The sequence below is a fragment of the Eptatretus burgeri genome, chromosome 1 (genome assembly GCF_056783735.1).
Source record: "Eptatretus burgeri isolate ZD-2024b chromosome 1, Ebu_testis_v1, whole genome shotgun sequence".
Classification (NCBI taxonomy): domain Eukaryota; kingdom Metazoa; phylum Chordata; class Myxini; order Myxiniformes; family Myxinidae; genus Eptatretus; species Eptatretus burgeri.
In genome coordinates, this window is record NC_140961.1 from 60306814 (window position 1) to 60325519 (window position 18706).

Genomic DNA, 18706 nt, shown 5'->3' on the forward strand with positions numbered 1-18706 from the left:
TTGCATTCAATGTGTTGCCATCTGTTGACCTCCATGTCTTCTTGTGAATGTCCTTGTGTTTGAAAAATGTGTTTCCTTTGCTGAGACCATTAGTGCTATACAGGGCCAATAATTTTTCACCATTGTTGCTGAGGACTCTCCCTGACCCATGTGGTGGGCAGACCTCGTCAACTGCCACTAAGTTGTGCATTCATGTCAGCAATGAGCAGTTTGATGTTATAGCTGTGTATCTTGTCTAATGTGTCTTGCAGTTGTTCATAGAAATGGTCTTTCTCTTCCTCCATTGCTGTCTCAGTAGGCATGTAGACTTGCACTGTGGTGACCTTTGCATGCATTGTGTGGAATCTAGTATTGATAATGTAGTCAATGACTGGCTCCTACCCAACTAACGCTTGTGAGCCATACTTGCTGACCAAGATTCCCACTCCATGGGTGTGATAATATTCTTGCCTGGTGTACAAGACTATTGCATCTTCACTGCTGATACGACCTTGGCCTGTCCACATCTCACTGATGGTGACAATGTCCAGGTGGTATAACCATCTCTATCAGCACCTGAACCATCTTGCCACTCTGATAGAGTGTTCTGATGTTCCACATGCCAACTCTGGTGGTTGTTCCAGCAGTGAAGATTGAGTTTATCAAGGGCTGGATTTCATTTCAGCCTTCATATGGTCCCATATGTGTGGAGCACATTAAAGTATGTAAAGGAGGGACGAGTAGTGAAAGTCCATTTGAGCATCTTCCGTTATAGTACCTGTAAAAGAGACACAGAGAGGCCACAGAACATTGAGCCGAGAGACATTCCAGAGATGATGCCAGATAATGGCCTACCTAGTTAACAACTTAACCTACCTAGTTAAGGACAGAAGGTGAGTCTGAGTACCCCACCCCCCATATGTGATTACAGTATTCCATAACTGGATGTAGGGTGGTCTTTTAAAGCTGGAGAGAGGTCAGGGGAGGGAAGTATTGGCGAGCCCGATTCAAGCAGCCAAGTTGCTGGGAGGCTTTTTAGGCAATGCCAGAAATGCACTTACCCAACCAAGGTAAGAAGTGATGTCCAGACCAAGAAGACAGATGCCATCAAGTTCTTGTAATGGTATTTGGTCCATAACCAGGTTATGAAAAGAGGGGATGTTGACATGGACACGGACAACAGGTTGGTCTTCCTTTGATTGATGCTGATGAACAAGCCTTTTCGACAGTTACTGACATTCCAATTTAGATTGACACGGGTTGAAGGTGGAGTGAGACAGGCAGGGAGCCAGGATAAGTAGTGTACAGAGTTGAGTCATCAGCATAAATGGCTCGCTGAGATTAGATGTTGGGCAGGTCATTTATGGAAATCAGAAACAAAGAAAGCCCTAATACAGAGCCCTGGGGAACACCTGCATATTGCAACAAGATATTACACAAAAGTCCAATGAATGCAAATGTTAATTTTTTTTCAACATACTGTACTGTATACATTCAGTACATGTAGGTATATGTAATTAGTGATATTTTTTCATACCTGAAGAATTTAAAAACATCATAGTTGCATTCATTGGACAATTGGAAGTATATTGTTCCAAGTACATTTTTAACTCCAGTTGTTTGAACTAGAGGGTATTCATAGAATACTTATCCTGCGCAATCTTGAGAGGAGTTGGTGCAAGCCAACGATTCTGTTTTAGGTTTTTTTTCTTCTTTGATCCAATATGGTGCCAGACTGGTGACTGATGATGTCACTTTTATCAAACAATATTTCCCATGGGTAGTTGATGAATTAGTTCGAGTTTTGCATTGATCAGTTAGCAGTTTCAAAAAATGCAGATAATTTTTTTTCATACTGACTGGATCAAGCATTGAACTTGTCGAATTATGACATCATAATGAAGGCACCGATGACATAATCATTAACATATCTCATTCCCCATGTGGAGTACTTGACAATGAGCCATGTTTTAATTTTTTCCATGAATCGGTTTCGGGAATATAGAAGTGCAAAGTTTTTGTTTTTTCAAAGATGGCATCTGTACCACGTGACCTATGACGTTATAATTATCATTGAAAAATTGTACAGGAGGAGGCACCCCAAAGGCGAAAATTGTGTCCATTGGACCAATAATTGCAGATTTTTTTTCATACTGACCGGATCAAGCATTGTACATGTTGAATTATGACGTCATTATGAAGGCACCACTGATGTCATCATTGACATATTATTCCGCATAGGGAGTACTTGACAATGAGCCACATGTACATTTTTTTCCATGGAGCGGTTTCAGAAATTTCGAGGTGCAAAGTTTTTCAGTTTTTCCAAGATGGCACCTGTACCATGTGACATATGATGTCATAATTATCATTATATATTTCTACAGGAGGAGGCACACCTCTGTTCAAAATTTCGTGTCAAGTGGACCAACAGTTGAAAATAAAAAAAATTTCATTACATATCGAATCAAGCTTTGTACTTGTTGAATTATGACATCACAATGAAGAAAGCGATGACACCATTAACAGGTCTCATTTCGCATGAGGAGTACTTGACAATGAGCCATGCGTAAATGTTTTCCATATAGTGGTTTCAGAGATATAGAGGTGCAAATTTTTTAGGTTTTTGCAAGATGGCGCCTGTACCACGTGACATATGATGTCGTAATTATGAATAAAAATTCTACAGGAGGTGGCACACCTATTTGGAAAACTTCGTGTCAATTAGACTAATGGTTGCTGAGAAAATTAATTTTTAAAATGCAGACACATACGAATGTACGTGCAGTCCGAATGCATGCAAGTACAGAACACAGATGTGACCGATCGCTTAACCCTGCTTTTTGCTTCGCGAGCGCAGGGTAATAAATGAGATGCCTGCTTGGCACATGAGAAAATTTGTTCACAAGGTAAGACTGTAATATACCAAGTTATTGGTTCAAATACAATCCAATCCTTTGTACCATACTCTGTGCAGAGCATTAGTGCTGCCTAAGCAGTCTCTTTGGCTAATGGGCACAATCCTGGACAGGTCACCACTCCAACACAAGATACCAGCAAGCTGGCACTCATTTTGCCGACCTAGAAGGATGACAGCCAGAGTCAACCCCACCTGGTATTAATTCAACAGCTGAGTTGGATTTGAACTCAGGATCCCAGAATTCCAAGGCCACCATCCTAACCATTAAGCGAACTCGGAATCCCAGGATCCCAAGCCCAAAACCCTAACCATTAAGTCAACTCGGGATCCTCGGATCCCAAGCCCACCACACTTAACCATTAAGCCAACACCAGGCATATTGGTTCAAAGGTCGACACTTTCCCAATGCAGGTTGTTGACTGGTACTGAAGTTCATGGAAAAATCAAATAACAGATGGTGGAATGTTTACAGACAAACACTAGCTGTGAACAATGCCCAGACAGATCGAGGAATAAACAAACAATGCTGAAGAGAGTCAACAATTTGTTGGTGGGTTTAGATTTAGATAATATGCTGACGAGTCACCATGTCTAAAATAAATCGTATGAAGAATAAAATGTAGAAAAATACATTTCTCAGGCAAGAGAGGAGAACAACAAAGTAGGCGTAGGTGAGTAGGAAGATGTTAAAAGTTAAAGACAGGTTATTAAAGTAAAATTATAATGATAGTTTGCTTGACTACACATAAATAGATCCTAACAAACGTTCATTTTTCATGATAATACACTACTACTACTACTACTACTACTACTACTACTACTACTACTACTACTACTACTACTATTACAACAACTACTACTACTACGGCCCCAATTACGCGCACCTTCTTGCGAGATCAGCTGGGAAACGTTTTTGGCCAAAATCTTCCAAAAAATTAGCTGATCAGCCCTGACCAGCGAGCCAAATGTAACTCACCTACGGGTTGTGAAAGACATCGTGAGATCTTTAACATCCAACAACAAACAGTGGTGGTCGCAAGGTCCTCTGGCTTAATTTCCATCCGATGGCTGGCATACACATTGATGAATCGGCCTGCATGCAAAACACAAAGGGTGGCAGTTTCTAGGCTTGACATTCAAACCCAGGCTAGACAGCTCAAAGGTTAGTGTGAATACCTGCAGGATATCCTGCCAGCCCGAAGGAAAAGAAATACACACTTGAAAGAAAATCGTCTTCCTTTATAACACAAGCTTGAAAAAATTTTTTTAACCGTACAAGCTCTCCTCCCAACTGGACCTATGTAATTTTAGTTTCCCCAATGATGCAAGAAAATATTTCAGAACAGCTCAGGCATTTCACCTGTTTCACCAAACTTTGAAGGGCATCAAATTAAGTTCTATTATTACCGACATTTATCAATTTGCCTTGAGCCATTTTACTTATAACTCAACCAGAACATTTCATCCTCCAACCAATCATTCTATCTGCAGATTATAGCAGGTTGCAAATTATGCTCGTAGCAAATGGACTGTGCATTGAGGAAAGACGACGAGGAGAAAGAAAGAAAAAAAGGAGAGGGCATCTTGTATGTGTCCCCAGGTCTTTGTGTGATGGTGATTGCTTCTTGACTACTGTAGGGTGGAATTGAACAAACTCGCTTATCTGTGTATTTCACAATCTTTCCAGATTCCTGTCGTTTACAAAAAGTGCCTGTTTACCTGATTGTATAAAATCATTGAAGTAAGCTTGTTTAGCTATTGAGAATTGTAAATGCATCAGGATGCCTGACTGGTCAATAAATCATCAGTCTGTCCATCGCTGAAACCATTTTATCCTGTGATAATGATCTGATCTCATGGGGAGAATGGTCAAACAGCGTCTGCACTTATCAGCTCCCTGAACTAATGATCCAAATTGGTTGACTTTCCATCAGTACGACATGTAATTCCCAGACTACAAAAGGGACATGTAAGCAGCCCGATCGCGAACAGTCTGCCAAAATGTGAAGTGTATCGATGCAAAAACAAATTCTGGAAGAGGCATGCCAGAGACATAAAATCATCATTTGTCAAAGTCTTGTTGGTGGGCTTATTCAAAACATCGTGGATTTTTATAATCAACAATGGCATAACGGTTATTTTTAAAAAGATGAGTCGGAAGGAATGCCGAGAGGTATCTACACTCGTCTCTGAACCGCCTCACCTGAGTTTCACTTTCACGATTTCATAGGAAGGGTAATTCATCAATATGTGTGCCATCCCTCGGATAGATGTTAAACTGGTGCTCCATCTGCCAGCATTTGCTGCTGGATGTTAGAGATCTCACGGTGTCCTTTTTTTGTACACAATGTCAAGGCTCTTATAAGCGCTAACACACAGAACGTATAACAATGAGAGCAGGAGACAAAAGGGGTAGGAGAGGGAAGCGCAAAACAATGGGGAACAGAGACAATAGGAGATCTGCAGAAGGGAGAGGGATGGGGTAGGGTACACAGGATGGAAACTACAGGGACTTTCAGGAAGGAAAGCAGGGAATTCGAACGAGGTGGATTTAGGGTGGATTAACGGGTAGTAGAAAACCTCATGGTTTCAGTTGGGGGAAGATAAGAGATGGTGGTGAACAGCTGTTTTGAAGATCTCGTGGGGAGAATGGGATTGAAGAGAGTGTGGGAGTTTTTTCCAAAGGCAGGAAAAAAGAGGAATGAAAGAGTGAAGGTGAAAGAGTGAAAGATTCTTGATTTTGGTAGTTTCACCAGGAGGTTCCTGGCGGACCTTGAGCGCCCTGTTGAAACATGGGGGGGGGGGGGAGGACTAGATATCTAGAGACTAGATATCGCAGACAGAGCAGGGGGGTGAGGGTGAGAGGATATGGTATACCAGAGAGGATATGGTAGAAGACAGAAAGACCACCTGCCGAGTGAAAGAGAGAGAGAGAGAGAGAGAGAGAGAGAGAGAGAGAGAGAGAGAGAGAGAGAGAGAGAGAGAGAGAGAGAGAGAGAGAGAGAGAGAGAGAGAGAGAGAGACAGAGACAGAGACAGAGACAGAGACAGAGACAGAGACAGAGACAGAGACAGAGACAGAGACAGAGAGACAGAGAGAGAGAGAGAGAGAGAGAGAGAGAGAGAAAGAGAGAGAGAAAGAGAGAGAGAAAGAGAGAGAGAAAGAGAGAGAGAAAGAGAGAGAGAGAGAGAGAGAGAGAGAGAGAGATCCCAAAGGGGAGAGCAGTACTCCAACAGACTGCAATGATGAAAGCTTTGTATGAAGTCATTTGCTCAGCTTGGAAATGTGGTTTTCCCAGGAAAAATCATAGCAGATAGTGAGACCCAAAAGCTTCTGTTGAAGGACTCCTTCAAGAGAATTATTGAGAAAGTAGATGGGTTGGGGGGGGGGGTTCCAGACAGTTTTTTCAGAGAGACATAGTGAGAGTGTGAGATTTGTCAGGATTTAAAGACAAGTTACAATTGTTTGACCAGCTTGTGATTTTATCCAGATCTGCAGAGAGTGAAGAGGATGCTGCTTGCCGATCTGAGGGAGGACAGATGGTACAGGCAGAGGGTGGAGTCATCAGCAAAGAGAAATAGAGGATTTTCCAAAGAGTCTGAGAGATCATTGATGAAAACCAGAAAAAGAACAGGGCCCAGAACATCACCTTGAGGAACTCCAGCTTGGATAGGAAGGGATGAAAGAAGCCCATTAAGGGCCACACTTTGACTGCAACAGGAGAGGAAGTCTGTGAGTCATGAGTGGAGATGTCCATGGATACCAGAGGAAGAAAGTTTGGTGAACACGACAGGGTGTCAAACTGTATCAAAAGCACGCAATATGTCTCGGGAGATGGCTCTGATATCACGTCTGGCATGGAGGACCTCCATCCAATGTTGGGAATGTAGAAGCAGTATGTCTTTGTCTGAATCCAAATTGATGATCCAAAATCAAGCCATTGGAGAAGAGGAAGGATTTGATGTCCAAAGTGATGATGGATTCCAGAAACTTGCTGATGATTGGGAGAAGGCTGATTGGTCTGCAGTTGCAGGGAACTGTTTTTGCACCTTTTATATAGAGAGCATTAATAAATGCTTATTTGCAAGCACATGGCAGATGACCTTGAGTAAATGAGAGGGTGAGTCGAACAGAGAGAGGGTGAGAAAGAGCAGCAGAGCAAGATTTTAGGACACGTGGGATGATGCCGTCTGAACCAGTTGCAGAATTAGAGTCAAGGTTTGACAGCAAGTTCTCCACCTTGTCTGGAGAAAAGGATACAGAGTACATGAACATCTGGGTGCAACTGTGTAAGGTGGTTACAGAAAGTGATGGGTTTGGGACACAAGAGTTAGAAGCAAAGACAGAGTTTAAGCATTCAGCCTTTTCATGTGAAGTGTCAGCTGTGCAGCCATTTGAGGTAAGAGAGGGGATGGAGGGGGATCATACATCAGAAACAGACTTAACTAGATGCCACAAGGATTTGGAGAGGGGAGACAGGTTTGAGAGTTCAGACTATAGATTAGAAAGGTGTTGTTTCCTGGCTCTCCTGAAGGTAGACACACACTTTTTCCGAGCTTTGCGGAAGGAACTGAGATTGCCTTCATTTAGAGTTGCCTTCCATGAGGCGAAGGCAAGTTGTTTCAGGACAACTCCCTCTGTTCATAAACTTCAGAGTACCATGGGCAGGAGAGAAGGGGTAGGACAACTGAAGACAAAGTGGGATAAATCTGTTCATGAGAGAGAGAGCAAGTTTCTTTGAAATAATTCCACGATGAGTTGATGTCGGAGAAAGTAGAGATGGGAAACCAGTCTCGAAGTTTGATGGCTGCTTCAAGTCGCTGCCAATCGGTCTGAGTGAAATGTCAGACTCAATGGTGCTGAGGTGGTTCTCCAATAACTGCAAGAGAGATATCGACTTTGACAAACATTTGATCAGATGAACCGATTGGAGCACAGGAAGAGCAGCATATATTTTCAGGGAAATTGGTCAAAACAAAATCCAGAAGAGATAGAGTACCATTGGTTGAGATGTGGGTCAGGAAGTTGACAGATTGTGTCAGTCCCAATGAGTCACAAAGTCCTTTGCTAAAGTGCTATGGCAGGTGAGAGAGGTACCACACCCAGCCAAATGGCATGATGACAATTGAAGTCACCACATATGAGGAAGAGAGAGTTCGGATGAGAGGATAGATGTTGGTCCATGATTTTGGCGAGCGAGATGTAAATGGAGACATCACTGTTTGGTGGATGGTACGACACACATGCAAACATGAGGTGGGAGTGGAGAAGAAGCCATAGCCAGAGGTATTCCTGGTGGTGTGAGGGAGCTAGGGAAGTGCATGGAGACGGAATAGAGTTTTTGATGAAGAGACAACTCTGCCACCAGGACGAGGCTCAGGTCTACCATACCACAGGAGGGAGTAACTGGAGAGAGATACTGAGGAATTAGAGATGCCTTGATGGAGGAAAGCTTCTGCTCGCAGATGATGTCTGGTTTGTCAGTGGCCACCTATATGGAAAGATTTGTTAGGTATGAGTGAAGGCTCCGGATGTTTGAGGTCCACACCGTGAAGGAAGAGGGGGGGAGGCTTTTGGTGCAGGGGAGGGGAGGGGGAGGCTTTTGGTGCAGGGGAGGGGAGGGGAGGATAGGACGAGGGAGGAAAGGGGGAAATGTAAGGAGAGTTGTTGAAAGAGTGTGGGGGTTGCAGAAGAGCTGGGGAAGAGGTCCAGATGATGAGGAGAAAAGGCTTGGTGGCACTGTGTTGGGGAACGGTGGGGTGTAATAAGACAGGGGGTAGAAGACAGTTGAAGATTGGAGGAGGTAGAGTGACTTGTTGGAAGAAAGTGGGCAGGGCAAGGAGGCAGCTTTATGGATGTGAAGGGGGACAACTTTGAGAAAGGGGAGTGAGGGGGAGATTGCAGAGAGAAGTGTGAGAAGGGAGAGTTGAAGGAGAGAGTGAGAAGGGAGCTTTTGAGAAAGGTGAGAGTGAAGTTTGCTTTGAGAGTGAGGGGTGAGAGGGAAGCTTTGGGAGGGAGGTAAGACAATGAGAGCAGGCACGGCCAAGGGGCAGGAGGGCGAGTAGAGAGGTGGGGAGAGGAGAAAGATGAGACTTGATCGTGGTATGGTGAAGAAGAGATGGGCACAGGGAGGCATAAGATTTGAGGGGTTCGGAAGTGGGGAGGCATGTTTGAGGAGAGAAAGAGCATGTTTGAGATGTTGAGAAGTGTAGTGATTGAGATAGTGAGATATCTTTGAGGTTAGAATGGAGCCCACAGAAGTAAGAACACCACACAATTTGAGACACAAGAGGAGGAGCTGATAGTAAAGTAGAGGACAGTGAAGAGGTGCTTAGAGAGGAGGCAGGATGATGGGCAAGATGGGAGGGGTAAGGAGAAGGTATAACAGTGAGGAGTTAGGAAGAGTTAGATTGAAGGAGGTGGGGTGAATTGGCACTGAAATTGAAAAACAAAAGGACAATTGATGGAATACAAACACGCATTGCAAAGTGGAATTTTTAAAATATGCAATCAGAGATGCGATTAATGATGTTACGTGAAGGATGCAATGAAGGAGAATTAAGAGAATGGAGAAAAGAAATGTTGTCAAGGTCGAATTGAAAAGTCTTGTGAAGACGAAGGAGAAGAAGAGAAGTGAATTATCATACAACACAGAGAACCACAAGTGTGAAAGAGGAAGTTGAAACATTTTAAGAGACGTTTTTTTATTATTATTATTAAATAAAGATTAGGGAAGGTGAGGTAAAAGAAAGGTTGCAGAAAAATGGTGAAGGTGTATGGTGTTTGTGGATTGGCTAAAGTAGAAGGAAGATGGTGGATCAGCAAAAGTAACAGGAAGAGGAAGAGGGAGTAGAGACATCACATGGTTATGGAGTGCAGAAGGTGAGAAGGGAAAATATATATAAAAATATATATATATATTTAATATTTCAAGACGTGAAACATAGGATATTGAAAGAGTGGAGAGATTATGGTAAAAACAACCTGAAGGTAATAAGAAGATAGAATAATACGATCATGCACACAAAGGAAAGGGAAGGCCTCAAGGAAACCCGGTATGACAAGACCGACGAATGCTCACCAATTAGCACAAGTTTGAAAACAAAAACTGAATTACAAACACACAGTAAACACAGAGACAACAAATAACAGCAAAAACGCAACAAACAAGCTCAAATGAGCTAAGATCCTTGTCCTCTTCAAGATGACGTCATAAAAACGAATATGACGTCATTGTGATGTATCAGGTTTGCGATACATTATCTGTGCTAATGCCCGGCTTGATTCCCACAAACAAAATTCGAACAGCTTGCCTAGTTTCGGAGATAATGGAAAAGGCGATTTCCATTAGCGGCGATATTATGACGTCAACTATTTTTTCTCGGAAGAAATTCCAAAATCGGAAATGGTTACTGCCTGCGTGTGGGCTTTCTGCATATACATGGCAAGTTTCACGAAGATCCGATGAAAACTCTGGGTTGTGAAACAAAAAATGCCCCAAAAATAGGAATGAAGTCATAAAAATTGATATGACGTCATAGTGATGTATCATATGTGCAGTAATTCATCTCTACTAATGCCCTGTTCGATTCCCACAAACAGAATTCAAAAAGCTTGGCTCGTTTCGGAGATAATTTTTTCGGCGATTTCCATTAGCGGAGATATTTTGACGTCATAACTTCTTTCTAGGAGGAATTTTCAAAATCGGAGATGGTTACTGTCTGCGCAGGGTATTTTTTACATATATATGCCAAGTTTCAGGCTGTGCCAAGACGAAAACTGTAGGCTGTGAAACAAAAAAGTCCACAAGAGGAAGATGAAGAACAACGACATGAGTAAGACTTGGAGATCCTCCACCAGGATCTAAAAACGACTGGGAAACATCTTTGAGAAGGTTGGCAGAGACCCTGAGCGACACCACCATGACTCAAGAAACAGATCCGGAAGTCTTTCCAAAGAGTAGGTGAGCTATAACTGATACCGTTGCCAAATTCCACATTCCTGCCCTAAGGATTGCTGTGGGAGAGGGATGACAAACCAACCAGCATGATCCTTATATAGAAACTGCCTCAGCAGACCCATCACTTTGTAACACAATGATGTCACAATGATGCTCAAGTTGTCAGTCACACAGCATGTATGTATGTATGCATGCATGTATGTATGTATGTATGTATATATATATATATATATATATATATATATATATATATATATATATATATATATATATATATGTATCTGCACTTATTCCTATTCTTTATTCTACTCTTCTACTCTTATTCCAGAGGTGAATCCAAGCCCCGAGCTCCCTTCACTGTGAGATGGGTCCTCAGGAAAGTCCAAGCAGGCATTACGCCGGACACCCCTCAGCATAAATCACAGCTTCGCAAAGGCACGTGCAGCGATAATTTCCAAACACGTACCGAGGAGAGAGAAGAAACGGCACCCTAAATGATGAAAACCTGCAAAGCGCATGCGGCCACGTCCTTTCCAACCCAATTACAAATCTCCATCTAATAATTATATCCAATCCATTCCCTCAATTCTACATCCCACCGTACATCGTACATCCCACCACCTCGATAACCACAAAAAACATGCTCGATGGCGGGGGGACCCGCACGCTGACCACGTGTACAATGGAGGACCTGCGCACTGACCACGTGTACAATGGCGGACCCGTGCGCTGACCACGTGTACAATGGCGGACCCGTGCGCAGCCCGTGATACTTTACCATCATACAGAACGGGGTACGAATAACACATCTTTGGTCGGGTCTGCACATGGGGTTACAATAATGTCTTATTGTCGGTCTTCCCTCACCATGACAGCTACAAATGTCTCCCGCGGATGGCAGACATCCTTCTACACCTCCACCTCGATGCTGCTGCTACCAGGCAGAGGCTTGCTGTGCGGCCAGATCGCTCAGGCCGTGTGGCGCACCGTGGGGTAGGCACATTGGCCAGCACCAACCGCGGGTCGCTGGGGCATGGCACAGGGTTTGGTGCAAGGCAATTCATATCAGGGGTTCGGTGAAGGGCAATTCGTGTCACGGTGTTCTGAGTGAGACGATTCCGCAACTTGGAGCCATCTTTCCGGAAGTGGAGTGGAGCCGCTTCCAGCCATCACAGCTGGGCCATGTAGTGGCCAGGGCACAACTAGAGTGCCGACACATCACTTTGGGTCGACGCCCCCGCCCCACAACATGGGGTCTAAAAAAGGATGGGTCGTGGAGCAGCGTTGTCGTTGTTCCTGAGTCGTTCCGGTGTGTCATTCCTGCTCGTCGTTCCTCCTCGTCGTTCTTGCCCATCGTTCCTGTCTTCACTCCTGTCGGCTCGTTTTGTCTGGTTTGGGATTTATAACCTTCCCATTCGCCTGCTGGCTCCGCTCTTCTTTACCAATTCGCCTGCTGACTCCACCTTCTTCACCGCCTCGTCGTCGCTCTCCACCAATTGGCTACTGGCTACAACAAAGTCCCTCCCTTCATGCCCGATGGTCACGTCTCATTCTCTGGACTGACTCCAGCTGCACGAGTTCCACGAAGCAAGAGAGGACGTGCCAGCTGTCATTGAGGAATCGCCCAGTGGAGCATCCTCCAAAACGTGTTGGTGGAGCGATTGGGCAATCGTGCAAGTTATTGAGAGACCGTTCGCCTCATCTCCTCTCCTCTTTTTCTCTTCATTATCTCCACTTTATCGCAGTGTGTGTGGGTGTGTGTGTGTGTGTGTGTGTGTGTGTGTGTGTGTGTGTGTGTGTGTGTGTGTGTGTGTGTGTGTGTGTGTGTGTCCAGGTACCTGTCCTCGCTTAAGTTAAGATTGTATAATAATTATATCGGGATAACTCTGCTCTATGTCTGCTTTTGTAAGTTGCTTGGAAATTACCGCACCTTTCACATTTCTTCCTATCGCTGGTTGAACACCACAAAAAAGCTATATTCACTGTGCTACATACCTTTCCTCACCTGCCTGTAATAAATCCTTTCCAGAAATGTTCCCAACTCATTTTTGTCTGTTCTTTCATTGATCCAGCATGGTCCGAATCCTAACTTAGCTGAGAATTTATTCCCAACGATCCATTCATTATAGCCAGTACGTACTTGGAAGTGTTGCTCAGCTGCTTCCGATCCGGTAAATTGATCCGGTTCAGACAAGTCATACCGAGGGCGTATCCCCCGGTAATTAGGTCACGTGATTAATAAGGTAACCTGATTAACCCACAGACGGAAGGACACGAGGTCACGTGGTTGAGATATTGGCGTTCATGTTCGGTTAGCGACCCGCCGCATCACAGAATTATCCATATGCGATGGCATGCAATTCCGGTGAGTCTGGTGAGAACCCAAGGCAGCTTCCTCTCCACCCCCACCCCGCCCCTCCCGGTGGTCTTCTCACCCGACCCCCGGTCCGCAATAGTATATATATATATATATATATATATATATATATTTATATATATATATATATATATATTTATATATATATATATATATAAATATATATATATATATATATATAAATATATATATATATATATATATATATATTTAAATATTTATATGTGTATATATATATATAAATATATATATATAAATATATATATATATATATATATATATATATATATATATATATATATATATATATATATATATATAATATATATATATATATATATATATATATATATATATATATATATATATATATATATATATATATATATATATATATATATATATATATATATATATATATATATATATATATATATATATATATATATATATATATATAAATATATATATATATATATATATATATATATATATATATATATATATATATATATATATATATATATATATATATATATATATATATATATATATATATATATATATATATATATATATATATATATATATATATATATATATATATATATATATATATATATATATATATATATATATATATATATATATATATATATATATATATATATATATATATATATATATATATATATATATATATATATATATATATATATATATATATATAAATATATATATATATATATATATAAATATATATATATATATATATATATATATATATATATATATATATATATACATATATATATATATATATATATATATATATATATATATATATATGCCGGCAGGCGGCGATGGGTCGCCGAGCATGGAAGCTATAAGATATAGAGCAAAATGGATGTCATAATGCAGATAGGGAATCACCTTAAGATTATGCATATCAAATCTCATCGAGTTGCATCTACTGATAACTACTTGGTATCCATGTGAATGAAAAGTACCGAAAATGCAGTTTGAAATCAGAAATCCCCAAAGTTCGAAGGGGTGCTGTGGGTGAACAAAGATCTAAATCGAAAATCCGGCTCAATCGTTTGTGCACAATGCATTCCAGAGGATTAGTGTGAATTTTCATGACCATCCTACCATAACCTTAGGAGGAGCATTTGGCGCAAAGGCACCTCGAGCTCTCGCATATTATTGATTTTTGCACTAATTGACCTTTGACCCCTGACCTAAGCGAAATCGGTCAATATGTCCTGAGGCAAAGTTGTCGTACTCATTGAGGACCATGAACCTGCAAAGTTTCATTCGTATCGATGCACTCACCTGGTCGGTAGGGGGCCTTCAATTTTCGCCAATTTTCACGCATAACCTAATTGTAGGGGGCGCTGCGGGTAAAGTATTCCATATATCACAAAAACTGGAGTATATTTGATAGAGCATCACCTGCAGATCATTCGTGCCAAATTTCATAATCCTACGTGGGATAATGGCTTTCGGAATTAATTTCGCGTGAACGGTACCGATTTTGAAGGTTTTTCGGTTGTTGCTAGGGAACCAAAGTGTCCCTAGCAGCCATTACAATTTGATGGTTTGACAGCTGCAGGTTTGACAGGTCGAGTGGCATTAAGAAAGCCATTTCCAAGATGGCAAAATTAGAAAAAGAGGCATGCCTGGGCCATGAAGCACCACCAGTGGACTACTGAAAACTGGAAGAAGGTCTTATGGACCGAGGAATCAAAATTTGAAATCTTTGCTTCATCACGCAGGGTTTTTGCACGCCATCGGGTAGGCGAAAGGATGGTTTCTCGGTGTGCGACACCAACTGCCAAACATGGAGGAGGAATCGTGATGATCTGGGGCTCTTTTGCTGAATCCAGAGTCGGCAACTTGCACAGAGTGACTGGCACCCTGAACCAAAAGGGCAACCACAACATTTTGCAGCGCGATGCAATACCCTCTCGTCGATTCCTTCTTGGTCAGCGGTTCATCCTACAACAGCAAGATAATGACCCAAAACATACCTCCAGGCTATGTCAGACCTACCTTAAAAGAAAAGAACAAGACGGTAGGCTTCAAATAATGGAATGACCAGCACAGTCTCCAGACTTAAACCCCATCGAGCTGGTTTGGGATGAACTGGACAGAACAGTGAAAGTAAAGCAACCTACAAGCGCAACATATTTGTGGGAACTTCTGCAGCAGTGTTGGGAATAACTTTCCAAACAATATTTAATTTCCATTGCAGAAAGAATGCCACGAGTATGTTTGGCTGTTATATATGCAAAAGGTGGCGACTTTGATGAGTCAAAAAATTAGATTAAATTTTGTTCAATAAAATAATTTCATAATTTCTTTTTTTATCTGCAATTGTTTATTTGTTCTTGGCTTTAATTTCAGAGTACATTGACACATTAAACAGCTTAAATTTCAGTAAAAACTGGAAAAATGGGGGTGTTCTAAAACTTTTGACTGGTAGTGTGCGTGTATATATATATATATATATATATATATATATATATATATATATATATATATATATATATATATATATATATATATATATATATGCATAAACACATACATATATATGCATAAACCATTATAAATATATACAGATGTGCACATATATATATATATATATATATATATATATATATATATATATATATATATATATATATATATATATATATATATATATATATATATATACACTCCAAACTGAGTACTCCGGTAGACCCTGCAGATCTGGATCATACTCCAGCGATGATCAACGAGCACATGGTCAATCTCCTTTGCCATACCGCCAGCGTTGGAATACTGAGTCCAGCTACGAGCCTGTGGGCGCTGAAACCATGAACCAGCCACCCTAAGTCCATGACTTCTTGCAAAGTAAAGGAATTTAGTGCTATTCTGACTCACAGTTCCAGACCCATGGAGACAAAGCCATGTCTCATAACCATCCCTATCAGTTACAATCGATTCATTTAAATCCCTCAAGACTGGAAGAATATCTCGCCTGAGGCTCTGTTCCACCACAGAATCGAGCATGCCATAGAATGCTTCCTTCCCGGTGAGATCACTCGACTCAGTCAGAGCATATACAGAGACCAGGGAAATGATACCCAAGGAGTGGTGAATCCTGAGTCTCATAATACACTCGTTGTCTGGTGTTACCTCAATTATCATTGGAGTCAGCTTATTGGACACAGCTACAGCAACTCCTTGGATATGATAACCATCAGAGTGACCAGACCAATAGTGGGTGTTACCACCTGCCATGATCCCGCCGTAATCCGGTCTCCGAACCTCAGAGATTGCTGCAATATTGATGTCCAAACGCTTGAGCTCAGATGATAACAGAGACAGGTGATCATCCTCTCTTAGGGATTGGATTTTCCAGGCACCCACTTTAAGGGACCGCCTCAGGTTAACCCAAGGAGACTGCTTATGGTGGACGACACCTCACCACCATCCCGACACACACTACCGCAACCTAACCCGGGAAGGTTACCCCGTGGTCTCCCTCCTGTCATCAAAGATTGGGGGTCCCAAAGGCTTTGCCCGAATCCCGTCATCCGTTGAGCTGCCTGCGAAGGGCAGTTGCACAGTAGGTACTCTGATGGAGTGGGTTTTCAGATTTTTAAAAATGCTTTTGGAATGTTTTGCGGAATGAAGGGTTTTACGGTGGCCGGAGTGCAAATCCTGCCACCAACTTCCTTATAAAAAAAAGTAACCCAACTCTGGGAGGACGTCCGCAGACACAGTTGGGCACTAGATGTGGATGGCCGTTGGCTAACATATCATACCCCCTTCTCACCAAGAAACTTGGTGGGGGAGACGGTTTAGTCACCGGCAACCCGACCATGGACCAGGTTTGTGTCAGTTTGCACGGTACCTGTAGCAGGTCACAGAGCTAATCTGACCTGTGCTGACAGATAAACGGAGCCACCTATCCAGATTTCGGGTTTATTTGCCCTCAGGATGGCATACAGATAAATTTCTTATCAATGATGATCACATACATCAGATGAAGATGGTTGAATGACCAAGCCGATTTAAGATGACCAAGATGCAGAATGGCTCACAGTGAAAAATTGAACACGTCCATTCCACGACAGATCTTTTGCAAAAGTTTCTTGCAAAATAGAAGTCCATTTGGTGAATGAGAAAATTTCATCGTGATTAATATCCTCAAAAATATTTCATGTAAAACAACTTCTAACTTTTTCTGTTCGCATATTGCTTTTTGCTGCTGGCACAGGCAGCGCATCCCTTCAGAATGTATTGACCAGATGGAGGATCAGTAACAGCAATCAATTATAGTACTTGTGGAGTTTGTCCACAATAACAATTCAAGTGTAATTTAAATTACAAATTCATTTGTCAAACTCTGTGTTCATTTTCATTTTGTGTTTTTATTCTTTGTTTTACACTCCCTAATCCTATAATGAAATTCCTGCTGGGATTTTCACTCCACAGGAAGCATGTGAAAGACAGCTTTGACATGTTAATAGTGCCACCTTCTTATGAGCACAGCTGTGTGACTTGGGACCCTGGCTGCTTTAACACTGTGCTGATATCACTGACAACCTGTAACAACTATTTATATGTTAATGCGAGTCATTTAGGTTTCCCTTGGCAGCGTTTTTTCTGGCAATTCTTGGCATTATTTTTCTTTGGGGACTTCTTGAAGTACAAGAAATGATGCCCAAATGATTGCTCATTCCCATTTTCCTGCAACACCAAAATAGTTAATTAATTACTCCAGGAAGATCCTTTGATGACTCAATGGTCATCCTTGTTTTATTTCTCTCAGCCTGAATTGATACGACCAATTGTGTCCCATTCTGGGATCTGCTTCATTTGTATAAAAAAATAACACTCACACACATTTGTGATAATATTAAGTGGTCTCATCTTCTTTAAGGGATTGTTAACACAATTCTGTTGATTCCAATGATAGATAAACTCGGTCGACCACATTTGGCAGAGTGCGTTCAAAATTGGAATTTGATCACGTGGTTTGGTGTTTCAAACCTGAATCTCACCTTGCTGAATACTGAACCGTTTTCATGAAAATTCCGAATGAATACACGAAACAATAACAATGGGAAAGCATCCCAAAATGCAAAGCATGTCCACGTTCACTTTGTATTCAAACGAAAATGACGTAAAAGACAGCTAAAAAAAATGTAAAATTTATTAATTTGTGTTCTCCATATTCCAATTATTCAGGTTTATTGAAAAATTGATGACAAAAACTAGAGTAAACTAGAAAGCATCTCAAAAAGCAGGCAGCCAAAAGAAGGAAACATGGAAGTGATTAAAAACGCAGCCGTCTTGTGCTGTGCAGTGGCGGATGGGCTAATCACGGATATTTGTACTTACTGTGACTTTGTTCCTTAAATTTTGATACAATTATGAATGTCTTCTCCATATTCTCATAATATAAGTT